At 37.1% G+C, this 23,899-nt stretch overlaps 1 long non-coding RNA gene across 1 annotated transcript in view; it reads left to right on the forward strand.

Moving 5' to 3' along the window:
• LOC147938105 (uncharacterized) overlaps window positions 1–23,114 on the forward strand; it is a 158,266-nt gene extending 135,152 nt beyond the window's left edge. The window contains exon 3 of the long non-coding RNA XR_015565615.1: window positions 21,854–23,114. This is a non-coding gene — a long non-coding RNA (uncharacterized LOC147938105). The remainder of the gene's footprint in view (window positions 1–21,853) is intronic.
• The last annotated feature ends 785 nt before the right edge of the window (window positions 23,115–23,899 follow it).

Raw genomic sequence — 23,899 nt, forward strand, 5'->3', positions numbered from 1 at the left:
AAAATGTGTCTTAATCCAATGCAACTATCTAATAATAAGAGTTTGAGATAGATGTGGAGAGTTTAAAAGCCACTTATACCCATTTTGTCCCAAAACAAACTAAAACCAAGAAAAAATTGCTTAGTAGCTGTAACCAGCTATGTTTGTGTTTATGGGGTTAAAATGTGTCTTAATCCAATGCAACTAACTAAGTATAAGAGTTTGAGATAGATGTGGAGAGTTTAAAAGCCACTTATACCCATTTTGTCCTAAAACAGGCTAAAACCAAGAAAACATTGCTTAGAAGCTGTAAACAGTTATGTTAGTGTTTATGGGGTTAAAATGTGTCTTAATCCAATGCAACTAACTAATTATAAGAGTTTGAGATGAATGTGGAGAGTTTTAAAAGCCACTTATACCCATTTTATCCCAAAACAGGCTAACACCAAGAAAACATTGCTTAGAAGCTGTAAACAGCTATGTTAGTTTTTATGGGGTTAAAATGTGTCTTAATCCAATGCAACTAACTAATTATAAGAGTTTGAGATAGATGTGGAGAGTTTAAAAGCCACTTATACCCATTTTGTCCCAAAACAGGCTAAAACCAAGAAATCATTGCTTAGAAGCTGTAAAGAGCTATGTTAGTGTTTATGGGGTTAAAATGTGTCTTAATCCAATGAAACTAACTAATTATAAGAGTTTGAGATAGATGTGGAGAGTTTAAAAGCCACTTATTCCCATTTTGTCTCAATAGAGGCTAAAACCAAGAAAACATTGCTTAGTAGCTGTAAGCAGCTATGTTAGTGTTTATGGGGTTAAAATGTGTATTAATCCAATGCAACTAACTAAATATAAGAGTTTGAGATAGATGTGGAGAGTTTAAAAGCCACTTATACCCATTTTGTCCCAAAACAGGCTAAAACCAAGAAAACATTGCTTAGAAGCTTTAAACAGCTATGTTAGTGTTTATGGGGTTAAAATGTGTCTTAATCCAATGCAACTAACTAATTTTAAGAGTTTAAGATAGATGTGGAGAGTTTAAAAGCCACTTATACCCTTTTTGTCCCAAAATAGGCTAAAACCAAAAAAACATTGCTTAGAAGCTGTAAACAGCTATGTTAGTGTTTATGGGGTTAAAATGTGTCTTAATCCAATGCAACTAACTACTTATAAGAGTTTGAGATAGATGTGGAGAGTTTAAAAGCCACTTATACCCATTTTGTCCCAAAACAGGCTAAAACCAAGAAAACATTGCTTAGAAGCTGTAAACAGCTATGTTAGTGTTTCTGGGGTTAAAATGTGTCTTAATCAAATGCAACTAACTAATTATAAGAGTTTGAGATAGATGTGGAGAGTTTTAAAGCCACTTATACCCATTTTGTCCCAAAACAGGCTAACACCAAGAAAACATTGCTTAGTAGCTGTAAACAGCTATGTTAGTGTTTATGGGGATAAAATGTGTCTTAATCTAATGCAACTAACTAAGTATAAGAGTTTGAGATGAATGTGGAGAGTTTAAAAACCACTTATACCCATTTTGTCCCAAAACAGGCTAACACAAAGAAAACATTGCTTAGAAGATGTAAACAGCTATGTTAGTGTTTATGGGGTTAAAATGTGTCTTAATCCAATGCAACTAACTAATTATAAGAGTTTAAGATAGATGTGGAGAGTTTAAAAGCCACTTATACCCTTTTTGTCCCAAAACAGGCTAAAACCAAGAAAACATTGCTTAGAAGCTGTAAACAGCTATGTTAGTGTTTATGGGGTTAAAATGTGTCTTAATCCAATGCAACTAACTAATTATAAGAGTTTGAGAGAGATGTGGAGAGTTTAAAAGCCACTTATACCCATTTTGTCCCAAAACATGCTAAAACCAAGAAATCATTGCTTAGAAGCTGTAAACAGCTATGTTAGTGTTTATGGGGTTAAAATGTGTCTTAATCCAATGCAAATAACTAATTACAAGAGTTTGAGATAGATGTGGAGAGTTTAAAAGCCACTTATTCCCATTTTGTCCCAATAGAGGATAAAACCAAGAAAACATTGCTTAGTAGCTGTAAACAGCTATGTTAGTGTTTATGGGGTTAAAATGTGTATTAATCCAATGCAACTAACTAAATATAAGAGTTTGAGATAGATGTGGAGAGTTTAAAAGCCACTTATACCCATTTTGTCCCAAAACAGGCTAAAACCACGAAAACATTGCTTAGAAGCTGTAAACAGCTATGTTAGTGTTTATGGGGTTAAAATGTGTCTTAATCCAATGCAACTAACTAATTATAAGAGTTTAAGATAGATGTGGAGAGTTTAAAAGCCACTTATACCCTTTTTGTCCCAAAATAGGCTAAAACCAAGAAAACATTGCTTAGAAGCTGTAAACAGCTATGTTAGTGTTTATAAGGTTAAAATGTGTCTTAATCCAATGCAACTAACTAAGTATAAGAGTTTGAGATAGATGTGGAGAGTTTAAAAGCCACTTATACCCATTTTGTCCCAAAATAGGCTAAAACCAAGAAAACATGCTTAGAAGCTGTAAACAGCTATGTTAGTGTTTATGGGGTTAAAATGTGTCTTAATCCAAGGCAACTAACTAATTATAAGAGTTTAAGATAGATGTGAAGAGTTTAAAAGCCACTTATACCCATTTTGTCCCAAAACAGGCTAAAACCAAGAAAACATTGCTTAGAAGCTGTAAACAGCTATGTTAGTGTTTATGGGGTTAAAATGTGTCTTAATCCAATGCAACTAACTAATTATAAGAGTTTGAGATAGATGTGGAGAGTTTAAAAGCCACTTATACCCATTTTGTCCCAAAACAGGCTAAAACCAAGAAAACATTGCTTAGAAGCTGTAAACAGCTATGTTAGTGTTTATGGGGTTAAAATGTGTCTTAATCCAATGCAAATAACTAATTACAAGAGTTTGAGATAGATGTGGAGAGTTTAAAAGCCACTTATTCCCATTTTGTCCCAATAGAGGCTAAAACCAAGAAAACATTGCTTAGTAGCTGTAAACAGCTATGTTAGTGTTTATGGGGTTAAAATGTGTATTAATCCAATGCAACTAACTAAATATAAGAGTTTGAGATAGATGTGGAGAGTTTAAAAGCCACTTATACCCATTTTGTCCCAAAACAGGCTAAAACCACGAAAACATTGCTTAGAAGCTGTAAACAGCTATGTTAGTGTTTATGGGGTTAAAATGTGTCTTAATCCAATGCAGCTAACTAATTATAAGAGTTTAAGATAGATGTGGAGAGTTTAAAAGCCACTTATACCCTTTTTGTCCCAAAATAGGCTAAAACCAAGAAAACATTGCTTAGAAGCTGTAAACAGCTATGTTAGTGTTTATAAGGTTAAAATGTGTCTTAATCCAATGCAACTAAGTATAAGAGTTTGAGATAGATGTGGAGAGTTTAAAAGCCACTTATACCCATTTTGTCCCAAAATAGGCTAAAACCAAGAAAACATGCTTAGAAGCTGTAAACAGCTATGTTAGTGTTTATGGGGTTAAAATGTGTCTTAATCCAATGCAACTAACTAATTATAAGAGTTTAAGATAGATGTGAAGAGTTTAAAAGCCACTTATACCCATTTTGTCCCAAAACAGGCTAAAACCAAGAAAACATTGCTTAGAAGCTGTAAACAGCTATGTTAGTGTTTATGGGGTTAGAATGTGTCTTAATCCAATGCAACTAACTAATTATAAGAGTTTGAGATAGATGTGGAGAGTTTAAAAGCCACTTATACCCATTTTGTCCCAAAACAGGCTAAAACCAAGAAAACATTGCTTAGAAGCTGTAAACAGCTATGTTAGTGTTTCTGGGGTTAAAATGTGTCTTAATCAAATGCAACTAACTAATTATAAGAGTTTGAGATAGATGTGGAGAGTTTAAAAGCCACTTATACCCATTTTGTCCCAAAACAGGCTAACAGCAAGAAAGCATTGCTTAGTAGCTGTAAACAGCTATGTTAGTGTTTATGGGGTTAAAATGCGTCTTAATCTAATGCAACTAACTAAGTATAAGAGTTTGAGATGAATGTGGAGAGTTTAAAAGCCACTTATACCCATTTTGTCCCAAAACAGGCTAACACCAAGAAAACATTGCTTAGAAGCTGTAAACAGCTATGTTAGTGTTTATGGGGTTAAAATGTGTCTTAATCCAATGCAACTAACTAATTATAAGAGTTTAAGATAGATGTGAAGAGTTTAAAAGCCACTTATACCCATTTTGTCCCAAAACAGGCTAAAACAAAGAAAACATTGCTTAGAAGCTGTAAACAGCTATGTTAGTGTTTATGGGGTTAAAATGTGTCTTAATCCAATGCAACTAACTAATTATAAGAGTTTAAGATAGATGTGAAGAGTTTAAAAGCCACTTATACCCATTTTGTCCCAAAACAGGCTAAAACAAAGAAAACATTGCTTAGAAGCTGTAAACAGCTATGTTAGTGTTTATGGGGTTAAAATGTGTCTTAATCCAATGCAACTAACTAATTATAAGAGTTTGAGATAGATGTGGAGAGTTTAAAAGCCACTTATACCCATTTTGTCCCAAAATAGGCTAAAACCAAGAAATTATTGCTTAGAAGCTGTAAACAGCTATGTTAGTGTTTATGGGGTTAAAATGTGTCTTAATCCAATGCAACTAACTAATTATAAGAGTTTAAGATAGATGTGAAGAGTTTAAAAGCCACTTATACCCATTTTGTCCCAAAACAGGCTAAAACCAAGAAAACATTGCTTAGAAGCTGTAAACAGTTATGTTAGTGTTTATAAGGTTAAAATGTGTCTTAATCCAATGCAACTAACTAAGTATAAGAGTTTGAGATAGATGTGGAGAGTTTAAAAGCCACTTATACCCATTTTGTCCCAAAATAGGCTAAAACCAAGAAAACATTGCTTAGAAGCTGTAAACAGCTATGTTAGTGTTTATGGGGTTAAAATGTGTCTTAATCCAATGCAACTAACTAATTATAAGAGTTTGAGATAGATGTGGAGAGTTTAAAAGCCACTTATACCCATTTTGTCCCAAAATAGGCTAAAACCAAGAAAACATTGCTTAGAAGCTGTAAACAGTTATGTTAGTGTTTATAAGGTTAAAATGTGTCTTAATCCAATGCAACTAACTAAGTATAAGAGTTTGAGATAGATGTGGAGAGTTTAAAAGCCACTTATACCCATTTTGTCCCAAAACAGGCTAAAACCAAGAAAACATTGCTTAGAAGCTGTAAACAGCTATGTTAGTGTTTATGGGGTTAAAATGTGTCTTAATCCAATGCAACTAACTAATTATAAGAGTTTAAGATAGATGTGAAGAGTTTAAAAGCCACTTATACCCATTTTGTCCCAAAACAGGCTAAAACAAAGAAAACATTGCTTAGAAGCTGTAAACAGCTATGTTAGTGTTTATGGGGTTAAAATGTGTCTTAATCCAATGCAACTAACTAATTATAAGAGTTTGAGATAGATGTGGAGAGTTTAAAAGCCACTTATACCCATTTTGTCCCAAAACAGGCTAACAGCAAGAAAGCATTGCTTAGTAGTTGTAAACAGCTATGTTAGTGTTTATGGGGTTAAAATGCGTCTTAATCTAATGCAACTAACTAAGTATAAGAGTTTGAGATGAATGTGGAGAGTTTAAAAGCCACTTATTGTAAGTTTGAGAGTAGAGTAATCAAGAGATTATGGAAGAGAGTGAAATCGTGTAAAGAGTGAGGAGAGTGAACGATTGAGAGAGAGAGTGTTGGAGAAAGAGAATAAACTCTTTTCTTACTTCTATTAGTATGATACTTACAAACTATTTAAAGACATATACAAATAGGATATTCTCTTAGGATCCTATGCACACTAATATGAGGAGAAAGCGACATCTCCTTATTCTAACATGTGATCTCCTCTTCTCTCTTACAACTTGCTCCAACGGCTACAAAGGAAGGATCGAGATGAATGGCGACCGTTGGAGGATCTCTTTGGTGGATTGGGCTCATGAAGACTTCTATTTGAGGATGGCCCGTTGGTTGGTCGTACGGACGTCCGTACGGTCGTACGGACGCCGTACGGTCGTACGGACAAGTGTGTGTGCTGGTTCATACTCCCCCTCAAGCTTGACTTGGGGAACTAGTCAAGCTTGACAACATAGGCACCCACCTCATTAAAAACCTTAGTATAGAAAAACCTCTTGGGAAAACTATACTTAAGGGAAAAAGAGTGTAGGCGCCAAAACAAAGCAAGTCATGGCCGAGTGAGGTTTAGGAGGCCAAGCTTAGGATGGATGTATTCACACACTTGGGGGCTCGCAGCTTTAGTCAGGACGTCTGCAAGTTGTTCTTTGCTTTCGGTATGGCAAGGTAAGACAACTCCAAGCTTGATTTGTTCTCGGACCTTATGGCAATCCACTTCAATGTGCTTGGTCCGCTCATGGAACACTGAATTGGTTGCTATATGAATGGCTGCTTTGTTATCACAGTGCATGGTGATCGGCTTTGTTGATTCTATTCCAAGATCCTTGAGTAACATCTTCAGCCACATTAGCTCCGTCGTTAGCTTCCTCATAGCTCTATACTCGGATTCGGCACTTGAGAGTGAGACGACCTTTTGCTTCTTGCTCTTCCATGTGACCAGGTTCCCTCCAAGGAACGTGCAATAGCCTGTGGTTGAGCGTCGGTCCCCACGATCTCCGGCATAGTCAGCGTCGCAGTAGCCTACCAACTCAGTGCTCTTGTTGCGTCCCATCCATATGCCTTGGCCGGGTGAGCCCTTGATGTACTTGAGGATCCGTGTCAGCATGTTCCAATGGTGCACGGTGGGGTTCTTCATATGCTGGCTTACCTGGTTCACGGCAAAGCAAATGTCAGGCCGTGTGATAGTCAAATAAATGAGCTTACCGACTAGCCGCCGGTAGAGGCTAACGTCCTCGAATGGAGCAGTGTCAAGCTCCCCCTGTCCTCCATCCTTGTAATTCTCTTCTAGGGGCGTTGTTACTGCCTTAGCTCCTAGTTTTCCTGTTTCACTCAATAAGTCTAGTGCATACTTTCTTTGAGACAACAATAACCCTTCATTTGATCTATAAACTTCTATCCCAAGAAAGTATTTCAACTCTCCAAGATCTTTAATATCAAAAACTGATTTCAAGAATGTTTTAGAGTCTTGAATACCTACCGAGTCACTTCCAGTGATGATGATATCATCAACATACACTAGAATGACTACTATACCTTTGGCGCTTGGTAAGGTGAACAAGGTGTGGTCAGCTTCGGATTTGCGAAAGCCTTTGTCAAGGAGTGTGGTGCTAAGCTTGTGATACCAAGCCCTTGGTGACTGCTTCAAGCCATAGATAGCTTTGTTGAGTTTCAAGACCTTTCCCGGACCAATAGTATCCTGCAAACCCGGTGGTGGTCGCATATACACTTCATCCTCCAGTTCTCCTTGCAAGAAGGCGTTCTTCACGTCCATTTGCCAAAGTTCCCAGTCGAGGTTGGTGGCGAGAGAGAGTACAACTCGAACCGTGTGAAGCTTAGCCACCGGAGCAAACGTATCAAGATAGTCCTCCCCATACGTTTGCGTGAACCCTCGTGCGACTAGGCGGGCTTTGTGGCGTTCAATCTCCCCATTGCTCTTATATTTGATTGTGAAGATATACCGAGAGGTGACAGCCTTCTTGCCCTTGGGTAAGTCAGCCTCGTCCCATGTATGATTTTGCACCATGGCCGTATTCTCGGCATCCACTGCATCTCTCCATACTTTGTGCTGCTTAGCCTCATCATAGGTCTTGGGGATCCAATCCTCATCAATATGGCCAAGAAACACTTGATGCTCTATCGGAAAATGAGCCAAGGTGCACACGGCCTGAATCGGATAAGCAACGGCCATGTTGTTGTAGTACACACGGGTGTTCTTCCAATGACTAGGAGGATACCTAATACGTTGGCTGCGCCGAAGAGGAACTATAGCCCCAGCTTCGGAGTTGGCTCGTCCTGGAGTAATGATCTCCTCAAGCTGTTCAGCCGTCTCCTCGGTTGTTTCGGCCGTGTTGTCCGCGAGTGACTCGGGTGCTTCCTCATGCTGCTCAGTATGGTCATCGGCATGTGTAGCAGGCTCAGGCTCAGTAAATGGCTCAGGTTGCTCTGGTGATGCTGGTCTGGCTGACTCGGTAGTGATCCGATCGTTTTCAAGACCTAGTCGCTCAAGGATTACTCGGAGGTTGCGCGTCCGATCAGATGGTGAATCAGAGAGGTTACGGAGCTCATCCCAATTCTTCTCATCGTAAAAACCTTGTGTCTCCATGAACTTGACATCACGAGATACTAGAACCCTCCTTGTTGTAGGTTCATAGCACTTATACCCCTTTTGTGTGGTAGAGTAGCCAAGAAACATAGCCTTTGTACTCTTTGCATCAAGCTTGTCTCTTAGCTCACCTGGTCGCAACACATAGCACACACAACCAAACACTCGTAAGTGATCAAATGTAGGTTTGTCATTCGTTAATACCTCAAATGGAGACACATCCTTTAGGATCTTTGTTGGTGTGCGGTTAATAAGATAACAAGCGGCTAGCACAGCATCTCCCCAAAACCTCTTTGGAACCCTTGTGTGAAACATCATAGACCTTGCTACTTCCATGAGATGCCTATTCTTTCTCTCAGCCACTCCATTTTGTTGTGGTGTGTAAGGACAGCTAGTTTGATGAAGAATTCCATGTTTGGCTAGATATTGCTTAAAGGCATGGCTTGTGTACTCTCCACCATTATCTGATCTCAAAATTTTAATCTTGGCATGAAAGTGGTTAGTGACATAATTTTGAAAATTAGTAAAGGCCTCAAGGACTCTATCCTTAGAGGGAAGTAAAGTTATCCAAGTATATTTTGATTTTTCATCAATAAAAGTCACAAAATACTTTTGATTATCTCTAGATAAGCAAGGAGATGTCCAAACATCATAATGAATTAAATCAAAACATTTTTCATAAATAGTAATAGATTTAGGAAAAACAGCCTTGCAATGTTTACCAAGAATACAAGCCTCACACTCATCATTTTGAAAAGAAACATTAGGAAATATTAAAGATAAAGCTCTTGTGTGAGGGTGTCCTAGCCTAGCATGTAAAATAGAATCACTAAATATAGCATAACAATTTAAATCAGTAGTGGCTCTCTTAACTGATAGCAAGTTAGAAGTAAAGTTTGGCATATAAAATGCCTTAGTCTCCTTATCAAATAGTTTCAAGTTTCCAATGCCTTTAACTGGTACTTTCTCACCATTTGCTATTATCACATTACCATTAGCAGGTTTAATATCACTAATTAGCCTAGAATCACTAATCATGTGATGGGATGCACCAGAATCAACTATGAGGGGTTTAATTTTGTTTGAGGCAAGAAACGCCTTACCGGTGGCCTCTTTGATGGCTTTGATGAGCGCATCAAGGTCGGACCGCCTTACCAGCTCGGACGATGCTGCAGCAAGAGCAGTTCCACTGGTCACTTGTTGAGGTTGCTCAGAGATTGATGACTCCCCCATGGCTACTGCTTGATGAGCTCTCGGTGGTCCTCCGCGGTTTGGTCGTCCACCTCGGATGGTACCCGGCGGTGGTGCTAGATGAGGGTGTAGAATCCAGCAGCGGCTCTTGAAGTGACCAAGCTTCTTACAATGCTCACAAAATGGCGGGTTGTTCTTGTCCTCCGGCTTGTAGTAGCCCTTGTTTGCTGATGCCGTCTCAGCTTTGTTAGCGGTCACAAGTTCTCCCTTGCCGCCAAACAATCCCATGGAGCCATGCTCCTTTTGAATTTGGTTACAGACATCATCAAGGCTAGGGAGCTTGTCCGACCGTAGAATATGCTTGATAAGGTCATTGTAGGAGGGGTTCAAGGTCAAGAGAAGGCCGAACACCTTATCTTGTTCACGCCTCTCATTCAGAATGGCCGGATCTATAGTCGCCGGCCGGAGCATCTCTAGTTCAGCCCAAAGGGACCTAAACTTCCCAAAGTGCTTGGTGAACTCCATGTCTTCTTGGTTGAGGTTGTTGATGGCCCTCTTAATCTCAAAAATTCGGTTTACATTTGTAACATTCCCAAAAACATTCTTGAGAGTGTCCCACAAGTCTTTTGCTGTCTCGCAATAAGAGTAAGCTTCAAGTATAGGTGCATCTAGGGAGTTTTGAATGATAGCTAGGACTCCCTGATCTTCTTGAAACCACTTGTTCTTCTCATCGACAAGATCCTTGCCGTCTTTGGTGGTCTCGCCACTAGGAGCTTCGCTCGTCTCAACATGGGACCAAAGTCCTCGGCCGCATAGGGCTGTCTTTGTGGTTCTAGCCCACAGTAAGTAATTCTCTCCCTTGAGAGTAACTGGAACAATGAGAGTTTTGGTAGTTTCCATGGAAAAAGATGAAGAGACCGTTGGTTAAAGCTATTGTCCAATGGTTAAAGAAAGAAGATTCAAGAACAAGAAATTTCAAGAACAAGAAAGAGAATGCGGAAGGGAGTGATGGAGATTTGAGGCAAGAACAGAATCAAATCTGCTCTGATACCATGTAAGTTTGAGAGTAGAGTAATCAAGAGATTATGGAAGAGAGTGAAATCGTGTAAAGAGTGAGGAGAGTGAACGATTGAGAGAGAGAGTGTTGGAGAAAGAGAATAAACTCTTTTCTTACTTCTATTAGTATGATACTTACAAACTATTTAAAGACATATACAAATAGGATATTCTCTTAGGATCCTATGCACACTAATATGAGGAGAAAGCGACATCTCCTTATTCTAACATGTGATCTCCTCTTCTCTCTTACAACTTGCTCCAACGGCTACAAAGGAAGGATCGAGATGAATGGCGACCGTTGGAGGATCTCTTTGGTGGATTGGGCTCATGAAGACTTCTATTTGAGGATGGCCCGTTGGTTGGTCGTACGGACGTCCGTACGGTCGTACGGACAAGTGTGTGTGCCGGTTCATACTTATATCCATTTTGTCCCAAAATAGGCTAAAACCAAGAAAACATTGCTTAGAAGCTGTAAACAGCTATGTTAGTGTTTATGGGGTTAAAATGTGTCTTAATCCAATGCAACTAACTAATTATAAGAGTTTAAGATAGATGTGAAGAGTTTAAAAGCCACTTATACCCATTTTGTCCCAAAACAGGCTAAAACCAAGAAAACATTGCTTAGAAGCTGTAAACAGCTATGTTAGTGTTTATGGGGTTAAAATGTGTCTTAATCCAATGCAACTAACTAATTATAAGAGTTTGAGATAGATGTGGAGAGTTTAAAAAGCCACTTATACCCATTTTGTCCCAAAACAGGCTAAAACCAAGAAAACATTGCTTAGAAGCTGTAAACAGCTATGTTAGTGTTTCTGGGGTTAAAATGTGTCTTAATCAAATGCAACTAACTAATTATAAGAGTTTGAGATAGATGTGGAGAGTTTAAAAGCCACTTATACCCATTTTGTCCCAAAACAGGCTAAAACCAAGAAAACATTGCTTAGAAGCTGTAAACAGCTATGTTAGTGTTTATGGGGTTAAAATGTGTCTTAATCCAATGCAACTAACTAATTATAAGAGTTTAAGATAGATGTGGAGAGTTTAAAAGCCACTTATACCCTTTTTGTCCCAAAATAGGCTAAAACCAAGAAAACATTGCTTAGAAGCTGTAAACAGTTATGTTAGTGTTTATAAGGTTAAAATGTGTCTTAATCCAATGCAACTAACTAAGTATAAGAGTTTGAGATAGATGTGGAGAGTTTAAAAGCCACTTATACCCATTTTGTCCCAAAATAGGCTAAAACCAAGAAAACATTGCTTAGAAGCTGTAAACAGCTATGTTAGTGTTTATGGGGTTAAAATGTGTCTTAATCCAATGCAACTAACTAATTATAAGAGTTTAAGATAGATGTGAAGAGTTTAAAAGCCACTTATACCCATTTTGTCCCAAAACAGGCTAAAACAAAGAAAACATTGCTTAGAAGCTGTAAACAGCTATGTTAGTGTTTATGGGGTTAAAATGTGTCTTAATCCAATGCAACTAACTAATTATAAGAGTTTGAGATAGATGTGGAGAGTTTAAAAGCCACTTATACCCATTTTGTCCCAAAACAGGCTAAAACCAAGAAAACATTGCTTAGAAGCTGTAAACAGCTATGTTAGTGTTTCTGGGGTTAAAATGTGTCTTAATCAAATGCAACTAACTAATTATAAGAGTTTGAGATAGATGTGGAGAGTTTAAAAGCCACTTATACCCATTTTGTCCCAAAACAGGCTAACAGCAAGAAAGCATTGCTTAGTAGCTGTAAACAGCTATGTTAGTGTTTATGGGGTTAAAATGCGTCTTAATCTAATGCAACTAACTAAGTATAAGAGTTTGAGATGAATGTGGAGAGTTTAAAAGCCACTTATATCCATTTTGTCCCAAAACAGGCTAAAACAAAGAAAACATTGCTTAGAAGCTGTAAATAGCTATGTTAGTGTTTATGGGGTTAAAATGTGTCTTAATCTAATGCAACTTACTAAGTATAAGAGTTTGAGATAGATGTGGAGAGTTTAAAAGCCACTTATACCCATTTTTCCCAAAATAGGCTAAAACCAAGAAAACATTGCTTAGAAGCTGTAAACAGCTATGTTAGTGTTTATGGGGTTAAAATGTGTCTTAATCCAATGCAACTAACTAATTATAAGAGTTTAAGATAGATGTGAAGAGTTTAAAAGCCACTTATACCCATTTTGTCCCAAAACAGGCTAAAACCAAGAAAACATTGCTTAGAAGCTGTAAACAGCTATGTTAGTGTTTATGGGGTTAAAATGTGTCTTAATCCAATGCAACTAACTAATTATAAGAGTTTGAGATAGATGTGGAGAGTTTAAAAAGCCACTTATACCCATTTTGTCCCAAAACAGGCTAAAACCAAGAAAACATTGCTTAGAAGCTGTAAACAGCTATGTTAGTGTTTCTGGGGTTAAAATGTGTCTTAATCAAATGCAACTAACGAATTATAAGAGTTTGAGATAGATGTGGAGAGTTTAAAAGCCACTTATACCCATTTTGTCCCAAAACAGGCTAAAACCAAGAAAACATTGCTTAGAAGCTGTAAACAGCTATGTTAGTGTTTATGGGGTTAAAATGTGTCTTAATCCAATGCAACTAACTAATTATAAGAGTTTAAGATAGATGTGGAGAGTTTAAAAGCCACTTATACCCTTTTTGTCCCAAAATAGGCTAAAACCAAGAAAACATTGCTTAGAAGCTGTAAACAATTATGTTAGTGTTTATAAGGTTAAAATGTGTCTTAATCCAATGCAACTAACTAAGTATAAGAGTTTGAGATAGATGTGGAGAGTTTAAAAGCCACTTATACCCATTTTGTCCCAAAATAGGCTAAAACCAAGAAAACATTGCTTAGAAGCTGTAAACAGCTATGTTAGTGTTTATGGGGTTAAAATGTGTCTTAATCCAATGCAACTAACTAATTATAAGAGTTTAAGATAGATGTGAAGAGTTTAAAAGCCACTTATACCCATTTTGTCCCAAAACAGGCTAAAACAAAGAAAACATTGCTTAGAAGCTGTAAACAGCTATGTTAGTGTTTATGGGGTTAAAATGTGTCTTAATCCAATGCAACTAACTAATTATAAGAGTTTGAGATAGATGTGGAGAGTTTAAAAGCCACTTATACCCATTTTGTCCCAAAACAGGCTAAAACCAAGAAAACATTGCTTAGAAGCTGTAAACAGCTATGTTAGTGTTTCTGGGGTTAAAATGTGTCTTAATCAAATGCAACTAACTAATTATAAGAGTTTGAGATAGATGTGGAGAGTTTAAAAGCCACTTATACCCATTTTGTCCCAAAACAGGCTAACAGCAAGAAAGCATTGCTTAGTAGCTGTAAACAGCTATGTTAGTGTTTATGGGGTTAAAATGTGTCTTAATCCAATGCAACTAACTAAGTATAAGAGTTTGAGATAGATGTGGAGAGTTTAAAAGCCACTTATACCCATTTTGTCCCAAAACAGGCTAAAACCAAGAAAACATTGCTTAGAAGCTGTAAACAGCTATGTTAGTGTTTCTGGGGTTAAAATGTGTCTTAATCAAATGCAACTAACTAATTATAAGAGTTTGAGATAGATGTGGAGAGTTTAAAAGCCACTTATACCCATTTTGTCCCAAAACAGGCTAACAGCAAGAAAGCATTGCTTAGTAGCTGTAAACAGCTATGTTAGTGTTTATGGGGTTAAAATGCGTCTTAATCCAATGCAACTAACTAAGTATAAGAGTTTGAGATGAATGTGGAGAGTTTAAAAGCCACTTATATCCATTTTGTCCCAAAACAGGCTAAAACAAAGAAAACATTGCTTAGAAGCTGTAAACAGCTATGTTAGTGTTTCTGGGGTTAAAATGTGTCTTAATCAAATGCAACTAACTAATTATAAGAGTTTGAGATAGATGTGGAGAGTTTAAAAGCCACTTATACCCATTTTGTCCCAAAACAGGCTAACAGCAAGAAAGCATTGCTTAGTAGCTGTAAACAGCTATGTTAGTGTTTATGGGGTTAAAATGCGTCTTAATCTAATGCAACTAACTAAGTATAAGAGTTTGAGATGAATGTGGAGAGTTTAAAAGCCACTTATATCCATTTTGTCCCAAAACAGGCTAAAACAAAGAAAACATTGCTTAGAAGCTGTAAATAGCTATGTTAGTGTTTATGGGGTTAAAATGTGTCTTAATCTAATGCAACTTACTAAGTATAAGAGTTTGAGATAGATGTGGAGAGTTTAAAAGCCACTTATACCCATTTTTCCCAAAATAGGCTAAAACCAAGAAAACATTGCTTAGAAGCTGTAAACAGCTATGTTAGTGTTTATGGGGTTAAAATGTGTCTTAATCCAATGCAACTAACTAATTATAAGAGTTTAAGATAGATGTGAAGAGTTTAAAAGCCACTTATACCCATTTTGTCCCAAAACAGGCTAAAACCAAGAAAACATTGCTTAGAAGCTGTAAACAGCTATGTTAGTGTTTATGGGGTTAAAATGTGTCTTAATCCAATGCAACTAACTAATTATAAGAGTTTGAGATAGATGTGGAGAGTTTAAAAAGCCACTTATACCCATTTTGTCCCAAAACAGGCTAAAACCAAGAAAACATTGCTTAGAAGCTGTAAACAGCTATGTTAGTGTTTCTGGGGTTAAAATGTGTCTTAATCAAATGCAACTAACGAATTATAAGAGTTTGAGATAGATGTGGAGAGTTTAAAAGCCACTTATACCCATTTTGTCCCAAAACAGGCTAAAACCAAGAAAACATTGCTTAGAAGCTGTAAACAGCTATGTTAGTGTTTATGGGGTTAAAATGTGTCTTAATCCAATGCAACTAACTAATTATAAGAGTTTAAGATAGATGTGGAGAGTTTAAAAGCCACTTATACCCTTTTTGTCCCAAAATAGGCTAAAACCAAGAAAACATTGCTTAGAAGCTGTAAACAATTATGTTAGTGTTTATAAGGTTAAAATGTGTCTTAATCCAATGCAACTAACTAAGTATAAGAGTTTGAGATAGATGTGGAGAGTTTAAAAGCCACTTATACCCATTTTGTCCCAAAATAGGCTAAAACCAAGAAAACATTGCTTAGAAGCTGTAAACAGCTATGTTAGTGTTTATGGGGTTAAAATGTGTCTTAATCCAATGCAACTAACTAATTATAAGAGTTTAAGATAGATGTGAAGAGTTTAAAAGCCACTTATACCCATTTTGTCCCAAAACAGGCTAAAACAAAGAAAACATTGCTTAGAAGCTGTAAACAGCTATGTTAGTGTTTATGGGGTTAAAATGTGTCTTAATCCAATGCAACTAACTAATTATAAGAGTTTGAGATAGATGTGGAGAGTTTAAAAGCCACTTATACCCATTTTGTCCCAAAACAGGCTAAAACCAAGAAAACATTGCTTAGAAGCTGTAAACAGCTATGTTAGTGTTTCTGGGGTTAAAATGTGTCTTAATCAAATGCAACTAACTAATTATAAGAGTTTGAGATAGATGTGGAAAGTTTAAAAGCCACTTATACCCATTTTGTCCCAAAACAGGCTAACAGCAAGAAAGCATTGCTTAGTAGCTGTAAACAGCTATGTTAGTGTTTATGGGGTTAAAATGCGTCTTAATCTAATGCAACTAACTAAGTATAAGAGTTTGAGATGAATGTGGAGAGTTTAAAAGCCACTTATATCCATTTTGTCCCAAAACAGGCTAAAACAAAGAAAACATTGCTTAGAAGCTGTAAATAGCTATGTTAGTGTTTATGGGGTTAAAATGTGTCTTAATCTAATGCAACTAACTAAGTATAAGAGTTTGAGATAGATGTGGAGAGTTTAAAAGCCACTTATACCCATTTTGTCCCAAAATAGGCTAAAACCAAGAAAACATTGCTTAGAAGCTGTAAACAGCTATGTTAGTGTTTATAAGGTTAAAATGTGTCTTAATCCAATGCAACTAACTAAGTATAAGAGTTTGAGATAGATGTGGAGAGTTTAAAAAGCCACTTATACCCATTTTGTCCCAAAACAGGCTAAAACCAAGAAAACATTGCTTAGAAGCTGTAAACAGCTATGTTAGTGTTTCTGGGGTTAAAATGTGTCTTAATCAAATGCAACTAACGAATTATAAGAGTTTGAGATAGATGTGGAGAGTTTAAAAGCCACTTATACCCATTTTGTCCCAAAACAGGCTAAAACCAAGAAAACATTGCTTAGAAGCTGTAAACAGCTATGTTAGTGTTTATGGGGTTAAAATGTGTCTTAATCCAATGCAACTAACTAATTATAAGAGTTTAAGATAGATGTGAAGAGTTTAAAAGCCACTTATACCCATTTTGTCCCAAAACAGGCTAAAACCAAGAAAACATTGCTTAGAAGCTGTAAACAGCTATGTTAGTGTTTATGGGGTTAAAATGTGTCTTAATCCAATGCAACTAACTAATTATAAGAGTTTGAGATAGATGTGGAGAGTTTAAAAGCCACTTATACCCATTTTGTCCCAAAACAGGCTAAAACCAAGAAAACATTGCTTAGAAGCTGTAAACAGCTATGTTAGTGTTTCTGGAGTTAAAATGTGTCTTAATCAAATGCAACTAACTAATTATAAGAGTTTGAGATAGATGTGGAGAGTTTAAAAGCCACTTATACCCATTTTTTCCCAAAACAGGCTAAAACCAAGAAAACATTGCTTAGAAGCTGTAAACAGCTATGTTAGTGTTTATGGGGTTAAAATGTGTCTTAATCCAATGCAACTAACTAATTATAAGAGTTTAAGATAGATGTGGAGAGTTTAAAAGCCACTTATACCCTTTTTGTCCCAAAATAGGCTAAAACCAAGAAAACATTGCTTAGAAGCTGTAAACAGCTATGTTAGTGTTTCTGGGGTTAAAATGTGTCTTAATCAAATGCAACTAACTAATTATAAGAGTTTGAGATAGATGTGGAGAGTTTAAAAGCCACTTATACCCATTTTGTCCCAAAACAGGCTAACAGCAAGAAAACATTGCTTAGAAGCTGTAAACAGCTATGTTAGTGTTTATGGGGTTAAAATGTGTCTTAATCCAATGCAACTAACTAATTATAAGAGTTTAAGATAGATGTGAAGAGTTTAAAAGCCACTTATACCCATTTTGTCCCAAAACAGGCTAAAACCAAGAAAACATTGCTTAGAAGCTGTAAACAACTATGTTAGTGTTTATGGGGTTAAAATGTGTCTTAATCCAATGCAACTAACTAATTATAAGAGTTTGAGATAGATGTGGAGAGTTTAAAAAGCCACTTATACCCATTTTGTCCCAAAACAGGCTAAAACCAAGAAAACATTGCTTAGAAGCTGTAAACAGCTATGTTAGTGTTTCTGGGGTTAAAATGTGTCTTAATCAAATGCAACTAACGAATTATAAGAGTTTGAGATAGATGTGGAGAGTTTAAAAGCCACTTATACCCATTTTGTCCCAAAACAGGCTAAAACCAAGAAAACATTGCTTAGAAGCTGTAAACAGCTATGTTAGTGTTTATGGGGTTAAAATGTGTCTTAATCCAATGCAACTAACTAATTATAAGAGTTTAAGATAGATGTGGAGAGTTTAAAAGCCACTTATACCCTTTTTGTCCCAAAATAGGCTAAAACCAAGAAAACATTGCTTAGAAGCTGTAAACAGTTATGTTAGTGTTTATAAGGTTAAAATGTGTCTTAATCCAATGCAACTAACTAAGTATAAGAGTTTGAGATAGATGTGGAGAGTTTAAAAGCCACTTATACCCATTTTGTCCCAAAATAGGCTAAAACCAAGAAAACATTGCTTAGAAGCTGTAAACAGCTATGTTAGTGTTTATGGGGTTAAAATGTGTCTTAATCTAATGCAACTAACTAAGTATAAGAGTTTGAGATAGATGTGGAGAGTTTAAAAGCCACTTATACCCTTTTTGTCCCAAAATAGGCTAAAACCAAGAAAACATTGCTTAGAAGCTGTAAACAGTTATGTTAGTGTTTATAAGGTTAAAATGTGTCTTAATCCAATGCAACTAACTAAGTATAAGAGTTTGAGATAGATGTGGAGAGTTTAAAAGCCACTTATACCCATTTTGTCCCAAAATAGGCTAAAACGAAGAAAACATTGCTTAGAAGCTGTAAACAGCTATGTTAGTGTTTATGGGGTTAAAATGTGTCTTAATCTAATGCAACTAACTAAGTATAAGAGTTTGAGATAGATGTGGAGAGTTTAAAAGCCACTTATACCCATTTTGTCCCAAAACAGGCTAAAACAAAGAAAACATTGCTTAGAAGCTGTAAACAGCTATGTTAGTGTTTATGGGGTTAAAATGTGTCTTAATCCAATGCAACTAACTAATTATAAAAGTTTGAGATAGATGTGGAGAGTTTAAAAGCCACTTATACCCATTTTGTCCCAAAACAGGCTAAAACCAAGAAAACATTGCTTAGAAGCTGTAAACAGCTATGTTAGTGTTTCTGGGGTTAAAATGTGTCTTAATCAAATGCAACTAACTAATTATAAGAGTTTGAGATAGATGTGGAGAGTTTAAAAGCCACTTATACCCATTTTGTCCCAAAACAGGCTAACAGCAAGAAAGCATTGCTTAGTAGCTGTAAACAGCTATGTTAGTGTTTATGGGGTTAAAATGCGTCTTAATCTAATGCAACTAACTAAGTATAAGAGTTTGAGATGAATGTGGAGAGTTTAAAAGCCACTTATATCCATTTTGTCCCAAAACAGGCTAAAACAAAGAAAACATTGCTTAGAAGCTGTAAATAGCTATGTTAGTGTTTATGGGGTTAAAATGTGTCTTAATCTAATGCAACTTACTAAGTATAAGAGTTTGAGATAGATGTGGAGAGTTTAAAAGCCACTTATACCCATTTTTCCCAAAATAGGCTAAAACCAAGAAAACATTGCTTAGAAGCTGTAAACAGCTATGTTAGTGTTTATGGGGTTAAAATGTGTCTTAATCCAATGCAACTAACTAATTATAAGAGTTTAAGATAGATGTGAAGAGTTTAAAAGCCACTTATACCCATTTTGTCCCAAAACAGGCTAAAACCAAGAAAACATTGCTTAGAAGCTGTAAACAGCTATGTTAGTGTTTATATTAGTATATATGAAGGAGCTGTCCCTTTCACCATACACCCACTTGTGCACCAACGGCTATATGTCACTCTCACCTCTCATTTATCTCAAACGGCCATATACATTTGTTCTCCTATATTAAGCATTGTAATCTCTCATTTTGTAACACAACACAACATTATTCAATAAGAGAAACCGATTCCCTCTCTACACCTCTTGTTCTTGTTCTTATCAACAATGTAGAGTGGTGTAGGATTAGCGGTTAGAGGCTGCCCTTAAGGCAGCCTATTCTCTTATCAAATCCCACCTAAACTCTTCTTATTTACTCTTTACTAAGCCTAGATTATGGGGAGTTCATCACAAGTTGATGTCCTCTCCTCCCCCTTGATAATGAGTTAGTTTGTTGTGGGTAAAGGGGGATTCATTCACCAAGTGTTTGTCTACCCTCTCTTATGAGCTTTGTCTCATAAATCCCAACATGGTATCAGAGCAGGCTCTGTTCTTGGTGACTCAAACTCGTTCTCAAGTTGGTTCTCTTAGGAGTTAGCTTAATTAAAGTTTTAATCCTAGCCTAGGTGTTAAATCGCTTAGCTTAGTTTCTTTAAAACTTTAATTTTGCTTTTGTTGTTAAATCGATTCTCTAGCAGCTCAATGTTGAGTAAGCTTGGTCTTGGGTCTTTGTAGAGTTCATAGACCAAGTGTGTGGAAAGAAATCGATTTTACAAGCCCCATCCTTAAGCTTTACCGATTTGGTAATAGCTTTGTTTATTTTGGGATGTGTGGGAAGTGATGAACCATTGAGCAAATTGTGTTGTTCATGGTGAGGATTCACGGTTCTTGTGTGCTTGTATGAGCCACGAAATTCTTAGGATTTAGCTCTCTTAGGATTTAGTTAATTTTTGTTGGGATTTATGAGACAAAGCTCACAAGAGAGGGTAGACAAACACTTGGTGAATGAATCCCCCTTTACCCACAACAAACTAACTCATTCTCAAGGGGAAGAAGAGAACATCAACTTGTGATGAACTCCTCATAAACTAGGCTAGATAGAACCCAAATACTAGAGAGTAAGCGGATCCTATCAAGGAGAAGCACTAGTTTGAGACTTATCCTTGTTCTAGTAACACAACACTAAGAGTTTGTGTACTTAGGAGAGGAGGATTAAGAATCAGTAATCTAGGCTATATGAAAGAGTAAATAAGAAGACTTTAGGTGAGATTTGGGAAGAGAATAGGCTGCCTTAAGGGCAGCCTCTAACCGATTCCCTAAACTATCTACATTGAAGCTAGAACAAGAACACAAGGTAAAAGAGGGGAAATCGGATTCTCTTATTGAATAATGTTGTGATGTGTTACAAAATGAGAGATTACAATGCTTAATATAGGAGAACAAATGTATATGGCCGTTTGAGATAAATGAGAGGTGAGAGTGACATATAGCCGTTGGTGCACAAGTGGGTGTATGGTGAAAGGGACAGCTCCTTCCCTTGGTTGTCTCATTCTTCACCAACCAAGGTCTCACATGCTTCCTTCCTTCCCTTCTTTTCCCTTTGTGAGACATTTAACTTCTTCTTGGGCCTCTTCTTCTTATAAGGCCTTTACTTCACAATTCTTCTCACATTGCTCTTATGGCCTTGCTGACCACTCTCATTGTTCTCACGGCCCACATGGCCTTATTGGCCACTCTTATTGTGCTCACGGCCTTACTGGCCGCTCCCACACCACTCATGGCCTTACCGGCCACACTTCTTGTACTAGCAGCCTTACCGGCCACTCTCTTCTTCCTTGTGCAGCTCGGCCTCACCGGCCTCACTCTCTCTTCTCCTTCATATATACTAATACTCCCCCGCACGTTTGATCTGCAGGGCACCATGGGGACCAAAGATCAAGCGTGGACACGTGAGGACTACCTCATTAAAAACCTTAACAAAGAAAACCACTTGGGAGAAAACTTTGTTAAGTAAAAAGAGTGTAGTCTCCACGTTCCTTGATGTCGCATTGATCTTGGTTTGTCAAGAACCAGCTCTCTTTCTCTTTAAGCCTTTGAACCGCTACACTTCCTTAGCCCTCCTTGCCTTTAGCACATTCCTTATGATCTCCATCCTTGTTCCTTTAGAATTCCTTTGAGGCTCTCATAGTCTCCTTTACCCTTAAACAAGTGATAAAGAAGAAAAGAATAAGTGTTTGCTATGAGGAATATCAAAGAAAATTTCTAAAAGTGTGACAATTTAAGAAGAATCATATTAAAGACTAAAGACTAGTAATGAAGCTAAGGTAATGAATTTATGAATTAAAATAGAGAAGAGTTTAGAGCACAGCCTTTATGGTGTTTTGATGGATAGGAGGGAGAGAGTTGATCACTGTTGCGGTTTGGAATTCCTCCTTGAGACCGCTCCTCTAACCATGGTTTTAAACCCGGTCAGTTTTATTTGTCAGACTGACACATGCCCACTGAATCGGACATAACTTTCGAACGGCTGCTCGGATTGGTATGATTCCACTTCCACTGGCAAGATGACTCTGTGGTCTCGAACTTTAATGAATAACGCGGAAGCCGAATCGCAGTGGAAGGGTTTCGTCCGAGTCGATCTTTGAGACGCTTCGGCTGAGCTTTAAGTAAAGACTTTTGCTTGTGGCCGAGCAGAATCTGTGAGGTACGGTCTGAAGTCACTTGATCTCCCCCGTAACCTTTACTTGATGATGGGCTGAAACCTCATCACCTCAGTTGAAGCCTTGTGCATCACCGTTCTTGTGCACATCCAATCAACAGTTGAAACCTTGTGCATCACCTTTCCTAAAGACCATTGTGCACATCCGATCAACAACTTGGCACTAACACACATGCTCTTGGACTGATTCATCACCTTCCACCAGCTTAACAAAGACTTGGTGGCCCTTGGTTCTAACTCCAGGCATTGTGCTGCGCTCTTACATGGCTATCTTGTAGCCTTCAACCTCGCCACTTCTTCTCCTTGAGATAGTGAGCGAGCTCCACACAATCTTCAATGCTGAAACTGAAACCAAAAATCAATGGAACAGATTCTAAACAAGAGATTGTTAGAGATTAGAGTATAGAGAATATTACTGAAATTAAATAGAGAATTTAGAGAATTAATAAGAGTATATATGGAGAATAGAAAGTGAGAGTATAAGGGAGAGTATTGGCGGTAGTATAAGATGAATGGAGAGTAGAATAGAGAATCTGCTCAAGAGTTCTTATGGACAGAGTTTAACTCTGTTTTCTTGAGTTGAAAGAAGCTTTGACAGCCAAGAACATCCAAGAAGACAATCTCTTTTGGTGCTTTAATGGCTGAAACACAATGGACCTTATGGAAAATTAGTTTCTCCAAAGGTTTAACAACAAAACTCCTTGTAGAATCACTTAAACAAGTGTTCTTCAAGAGATTAAGGCTTTAGATCCACGAAGATAACATATAGAAGATGTTTTTCGTGGTCCCAAGCAAAGAAGAAACAACAAAAGCCTTTGGAACAGCCTATTGTCCAACGGTTAAAAGAATGCATCTTGGACCAACTTGAATCTATTTGACCAAGCGGGCTCTACATGCTAAAATAGTCTCTCTCTTCCTCAAACTCGAACCTGGACACACCATATGACCAGAAACAAAGCTTTCTCAACCTTGAGAAGAAGAAGAAGTGATTTAGTAATTAAACTTTAAAGGAAATTTAACAAAAGCAAAATTAAACCTTTAAAGGAAAATTAACTAAATCTTAAGAGAATCCTAGGAAAAATCCTAAGGATTTCGTGGCTCTATACAAGCCTAAAAACACGTGAATCCTTACCAAGAACAAGAACAATTTGCTCCTTGGTTCATCACCACCTCAATTTAAACCCAAGCTTTTACCCAATCGGTGAAGCCTAAGGATGAGGTTTTAAAATCAATTTCTTTCACACACTTGGTCTATGAACTCTACAAAGACCCAAGACCAAGCTTACTCAACATTGAGCTGCTAGAGAATCGATTTAACAACAAAAGCAAAATTAAAGTTTTAAAGAAACTAAGCTAAGCGATTTAACACCTAGGCTAGGATTAAAACTTTAATTAAGCTAACTCCTAAGAGAACCAACTTGAGAACGAGTTTGAGTCACCAAGAACAGAGCCTGCTCTGATACCATGTTGGGATTTATGAGACAAAGCTCACAAGAGAGGGTAGACAAACACTTGGTGAATGAATCCCCCTTTACCCACAACAAACTAACTCATTCTCAAGGGGAAGAAGAGAACATCAACTTGTGATGAACTCCTCATAAACTAGGCTAGATAGAACCCAAATACTAGAGAGTAAGCGGATCCTATCAAG

The sequence above is a fragment of the Camelina sativa genome, chromosome 9 (assembly GCF_030686135.1).
Source record: "Camelina sativa cultivar CO46 ecotype springtype chromosome 9, ASM3068613v1".
In the NCBI taxonomy this organism is placed as follows: domain Eukaryota; kingdom Viridiplantae; phylum Streptophyta; class Magnoliopsida; order Brassicales; family Brassicaceae; genus Camelina; species Camelina sativa.